General features: G+C 48.2%; 1 protein-coding gene across 1 annotated transcript in view; it reads left to right on the top strand.

Annotated features, from left to right (window-relative positions):
- The first annotated feature begins 222 nt into the window (after positions 1 to 222).
- Positions 223 to 6,320, top strand: part of Tmem117 (transmembrane protein 117) — a 496,189-nt gene continuing 490,091 nt past the window's right edge. The window contains exon 1 of the mRNA XM_021183072.3: positions 223 to 481. The gene's annotated coding sequence lies outside the window, so the exon portion shown is untranslated. The remainder of the gene's footprint in view (positions 482 to 6,320) is intronic.

Raw genomic sequence — 6,320 nt, 5'->3', positions numbered from 1 at the left:
CGTCTCTCTCTCTCTCCAGAGAGAGAGAGAGAGAGAGACCCTCTGCCCACCCCAACCCTTCACTCAGCCGCAGGCAGGGATGCTGTGTGACCGAGGTCGCCTTAGAAAGTTAGCGGTCCCAGCTGCTGGCGCGGCGCAGGTTCCCCGCAGGGTGCAGCTGATGCGGTTCCAGCAGGCGGTGACCGGGTGGCGCTCTCCCTAGGCCGCCGCAGCGCCCCTGCCCTGCCGTGCCCTGCCGTGCCCTGCCCCGCCCCGCCCGGTCCGGTCCGGTCTGGCTCCGCAGAGGCGCGGCGGGCGGGCGGGGCGGCATGTGCCCGGCGCGGTCCGGGGCCGACTCTGCGGCGCGGCGGGAGCGGCGAGGGCGGCCAGCGTAGGCGGCGGCGTGGGCCGCGGTATTTATAGCCGGGTGACAGCAGCGCGCCGCGGCCCGTGTCGCCGCTCGTCCTGCGTCCGCCGCGGTGGCCGAGCCGCGCGCCCTCCGGTGAGTACGCGGCGGCCCGCAGCCCTCGGCCCGCAGTCCCGGGCGCACAGGCAGGCCGGAGCCCCGCGGGCCCGCGGCCCCGCGGGGACGCGGGAGCCGGGCGGGGACCGAGCCAGCCGAGGTTCTGGGGGACCGGCCACGGGCAGCCCGAACTTTCCCGCTCCACCGATTCCGGGGCGCAGGGACCCAAGCCCCCGGCTGCCTGCCTGCCAGGGAAAGGAACAGGTTGCTTTTCCTCCGTGTCCTTTCGGGAAGGAAATGGGAAGGCCTGTGTGTTTGCGAACTCCATCGTGACTGAATTAAAAAAACTAGTTTTCCATTTCTATTTTGAAAAATACCACAGGCCCGCGGCTGTGTGTGACCCGTGAGAGAACATCTAGCCTGCTATGATTCATTCTACCCTCCGTGGAACATCGGTGTGTGTGTGTATGTGTGTGTGCGATACTTACCTTGATATTAGTGTATGGACATAAAGAACAGAGTTGAAGTATGTAAAATATGAGGTACCCCCACCCCAGTCTTGGAAGCTTTTATGGTTTGATTTGTATTCTGTAGCAAGTTGTAATTTACTGAATATAGTGGTAAAATCTATGTAAAAACTATTTTTGTTGTATCTATCCTATCATCCATCCATCCATTGATTGATCGATCAATCGATCCATCTGGATATAGTATCTTTCTATTCCCTCAACCTTTGTAGTTTAAGAGCAACTGGGGATTTTGACTCAGCCGTTCGCCACTGCTTGCTCTCTCATTCTCCATATAATTCTTGTGATTAAAAAAAAAAAAGTACCCATCAGTTTTCCTTAATTTGCTTTAAACTGCCAGTCATTTAAAAGTTAACTCCGGGCTTGAATGAACTTTATCAGCCCGTTGAGTTTTGTTGTCTTGGAGTAAGATCTCGACAAGCAAATGGCCCGAAGGGCAGTCTGTGCTTCCTTAAAGGGTCAGTCCAATGGTCACGTCTCCACTTTATAACCCAATAGGATGGGCTGGTCCCCACCTCACCATTACACTTATGGGCTGGTCCCCACCTCACCATTACACTTGGGATGCTGTCTTTCTGGAAGACCTTCAAACCAACTTTGCTCTTCGCTTTTGGGTTAAAAGGCTTGCTTTGATCGATGTCCCAAGGTCTGCAAGGATAAAAACACCGGAGGAGGAAAATTACAAAACTTTGCTACAATGTGACGAGAAAGGACGTGATTTACTCATGTGATGTTGCAAATTAGTTGGGTACCACAGATCCCATCCAGGTCGGGATCCAGAGGCACTTAGGTGGTTACATTGATTGCTTGCCAAAGCTTTGCTTTGTTTCAAAGGCTGTGTGGTCTTTGGACGGGACTGAAAGCAAGGGCCCCAGATGTACTTCTGTGATTGGTGTTTGCACGATGATAAAACCTGTCATGGGTGCTGGGTTATACAAAGTGCTCTGCTCCTCCCCGCACCTGTCCTTGGCTTGTTTGGTTTTGCTGTGAAAGGGATGGAACTCAGAACCTTGACAGTCAAGGGTTGCCTCCACCCGCAGAGCTTCTCATACGCGTCCACTTAGCTATCAGTTGGAGGAAAAGGTTTGTGTTTCTCTTGAGGCCCATCCTTGCCTAGGTCCGGTCCAGGAAATATATACAGATTTGGCTTATCCACTTTTCTTCCGTCTCTCCTTTTACGGAGTTGGACATTCAAGGACTGCAAACTCTCTCTGGAGATGAATCCTCCCTTTCTCCCCCAAGACACTGGCCTGTTACCCGTCTGTCTATCTTGTCTGTGTGTTCTTCTGCTCACCATCAGAAAGCGCTGAGTGATTAGTAGGTCTGGGTCTTCCCATCCTTCGTAGATGGGAACGCAATGCTAACTGGAGCACGTACATCTGGGCTGCATAGAAGCGGGTATGCTTGTTGGTATCCGTTGGCAACAACACGGCCATGGGCAGAGTATGCCTTGTTGAATCTCTGTGTCCTTACCAGATGGTTGGTGTAAGGACTAATTGAGATAATACGTGAGAAAAATAAGTGTTTTCCAAGCCCTACACATACGAATCACAGAAAACGTCAATATCAACTGTATTTTCTGTATCTGCTGAAGTTCTGTTTACCTCAGGAAATCTGTTTTCCAGCTCAGAAAATGGCGCTTTCATCTAGATTTTTGCCTGGACCATCCATCCCTCCCCACATCCAGTCTACTGGTAAACCTCATTGCTGCTGCTTCTTCTTCTTCTTCTTCTTCTTCTTCTTCTTCTTCTTCTTCTTCTTCTTCTTCTTCTTCTTCTTCTCCTCCTCCTCCTCCTCCTCCTCCTCCTCCTCCTCCTCCACCTTCTTCTTAATGTTTCTAGAAGCAGAGCTTTGTAAACTGCCTAGACCTCAACCTGTTTTTCACCACCTGTCTCTCACGGGGCATTTGTCTTCCTCATGAGCTTCTCTGCTTCTTCCCTTTGTCCTCCTGCAGAGTGTTTGGAGCGGCAGGCCCTGTGACCCTGGTGACAGCAGGGGATAGTGTCATGGCCCTGCTTCATTCTGCCTCAGTCTGCTATCAGGCCTGTTCTCTTTCTTACCCTCCTCCTCAGATACCCTGCACTTCCTGAAGCACACTAGGTCTGGTCCCCTGACTTCGTGGCCTTCAGTGCTCCCTGTCAGCTTTCTCTGCTTTAATTTTCTCTTTTAGTTTAAAAAAAGTATTATCTTTTAAAGGGCTTAACATTTGTCCTTTACAAGAAAACCATCAGAAACAGGGCCCTTATCAGTAACCTTCACCCATGGTCCAATCTCTCTAGAATGGGAACTTGGTATGTTTCTGTCAGCCAAGGTTACTCTGTTAGCCATCAGTCATCCACTCATTCAGCATTTATCCACCCATCCATCCATCCACCCACCCACCAATCTACCCACCCATCCATTCACCCATCCATCCATCCATCCACTTATCCACCCATCTCTCCACTCACTTATCCATCTATCCATCCATCCATCCATCATTCATCTATCCATTCATCCATCAATCATCCATCTGTTTATCCAATCATCCATCCATCTATGCATCCACCCACCCATATACCCACCCATCCATCCATCATCATCCATCCATCTATCCATTCATCTATCAATCATCCATCCGTTCATCCAATCATCCATCCATCCATCCACCCATCCACCCATCTACCCACCCATCCATTCATCCATCCATACATCTGCCCACCCATCCCATTCATCCATCTACTTATCCATCCATCCATCTGTCCATCCATCCATCAATCATCCATCTATCCACCATCATCCATTCATCTATTCATCTACCATCATTCACCCACCAATCCATCTACCATCATCCATCCATCCATCCATCCATCCATCCATCCATCCATTTTTAAATGCTTGTTTTCTATTGACCATGTGCAGGTAACTTCAGCACATGGGTGTCTGTGACTGGTAGATGTTGGACAAACGACAGATGAATGCTATTCTGGAATTAGAGTCAGACTTCACCATTTCTCTGCAGATGGTGGCAGTCTTCTCTTTGGAAGTCTTTGATCTCATGTTCTCTACTCGGTGGCTGTATAACAGCATTTTCTTGACAAATTCCTTTGATCTGGAGGTCTGTTCTCTTCTCCTTCATGCGCCTTTGGAATGTTGGGTTTTGGTGAAATATGTGACATTTTAGTTACCTGGGATAAATCCACATCTCTTCTAGAAGCTGATGAGTGGTCAGTTTTAGCCTGTAGTCAACAATATTGTGGTTACAAAAGCTTCCATGGCATTAATGGTGGCATTACCCCACTCCCATTACTGACGAGAGAATTAAGGGGTGTGGAGTTTTTGTCTTCTGGGAGTCAGACTGAACAGCGCCAGGGTGCATTCTAAAAGCACCATCAGGTCAACTCAGCTACTTATGCTGATGCTCTGAAACAAGGGACAAGAATTAACAATCTCCGTGGCCCACTATTCTTTCTGATCAGGCTACCAGTAGTCACATTGCTTAGTTACAATAAATTCATCATCCTAGAAGTATTGTGAACCCTTTAGAAAACTTCCTAACCTGCACACAAGGGGCAAAGATAAAACATAGTGTAGAGCAAGGGTGCTGTGTGGTCCGCATTCACCATACTCTGACACGCTTTTCCGTTTTATGGAAGGTACTAAGCCCTCAGTTCCAGCATCAGTATTTGTGCAAGCGAGAGATAAGAGCATTTTCCTTACCATGCAGCCACTCAGTTTATTAGTGATGATCGCAGAGCTCATCAGTATAGAGTCTTGTGTCCAGTGAGTACGCAGTGAATGTTAGCTGTCTGTGATGGCAATGGATGCAGTACAGAGTTGGGTGCTGACGGCGTGGGCTGGGAGTGAGGTCAGTATTGTTAGGGGCTGTGCCATCATGGCAGGCTTAGGGTTGGTTGCCTGCCTTTCCTCTTTTCCTTAGCAGATGTTTACTGTCACATGGCTGTTGAGCCTCCTTAGACAAAGAGAGCTCTTTTATGTCTGAGTTTGTTCAGTTCACATCTATTGATTGCCTGTGATTAGCTCAGCACTAAGCCCGGCCCAGGAAGGAAATTGCCCCTTATGATCTCGATAAGGAGGATCAAGTGAAGAAGCTAAACCTGTAAGTGGGTGATTTCACTAGGAACTGCTAAGAGGAAAGAGACAGGCATCCCCACCTACAGTTGTAGTATTAGAATTCAAAACATTTGCAAACTGTGTGCCTAGTAGCATAGTCTATTGGAAAACCTCCATCCTGGATTCCTAGCAACAGGGTCAGCAGGAACCTGTGGTTCATGGAGATGCTGATTGTGAATTGCAAAGGTGGAAACATATCTGGCACTCTGGATCATATCAGGGCATCTAAAGGACTAGAAAGCCGGGCCTCAAGGACTAGACAGACGTCTGACATCTCAGTGTCTAAAGTCACAGAAGAGGGATGAGCAGAGAGACCCTGTGAGTAACTGTGAGTGCTTGAGATCTGGGAGATGCCATTTTAACTTCTGGATATAAGAAAAACAGCAAACCTATCCTAGTGTTTCTCATACAGAGATGAAATGACCCAGATGAGGGTCTTGCTTCTTTCTGCTGGGATCGAAGTCACTGAACTGTTGGAAGAAAAGACAAGTGAATTTGAAACATGACAGAGATAGCTTATTGTAGGACCCGCCTCCAGCACTAATAAAAGAAAGGTCGTTGAAGACCTGGGCATTACATTTTTGACTTTTTCATTTGTTGGGTCTGTGAGTTAATGGGTGGCAAGTGCTTGGACTTTCCCCGTCCTTATCTGTAACATGATAGCAAGAGGAACATTCATGGCATTGCTTGGAATGAACTGAGATCGTGCACTGGTGTAGGGTTCCTGCTCAGCACTGTATGTAGTTCTGGCTCCCAAAATAGTGTTGCAGCAGCTGTCTCCAATAACATCTGAACGCGCTCATTTGACTCTGGCATGTGGACATTGCCCACAAAGCAAGATTCTGAAGTTAAAAAAACAAAAAACAAAACAATAACACAGCAGTGTTTTTGGATACTTCCAGGGGCTCTGCATGAACATTTGTTAACCGTGGGCTAATGGCAGTCAACTGTCACCAACATTTATATTATTCCTATTTGTGCTACAACATTTGCTTTGCGGCGTGCAAGTCACCATTCTTAAGCATACTGAGTCACAGAGCCCAGGAACAGGCTTAACTGAACTGAGCATCTGTGAAGATCTTTTGGGACTCGATGTTGCTTAGCAGGCTCGTGGTTCAAGGGTGTAGGAGCTACCAGTTTGGTTGAACCCTATGGTCAATCCATGTGTGTATTAATGCTGCTTTTTGAAGAAGAGTCGTAACCAAATCTTCATTAATTTAGATTATGGCTTTCATTGA

Source organism: Mus caroli, unplaced genomic scaffold (genome assembly GCF_978045245.1).
Source record: "Mus caroli unplaced genomic scaffold, Mus_caroli_1 scaffold_16, whole genome shotgun sequence".
NCBI lineage: Eukaryota > Metazoa > Chordata > Mammalia > Rodentia > Muridae > Mus > Mus caroli.
This window is presented reverse-complemented; position numbering and strand designations above follow the sequence as displayed.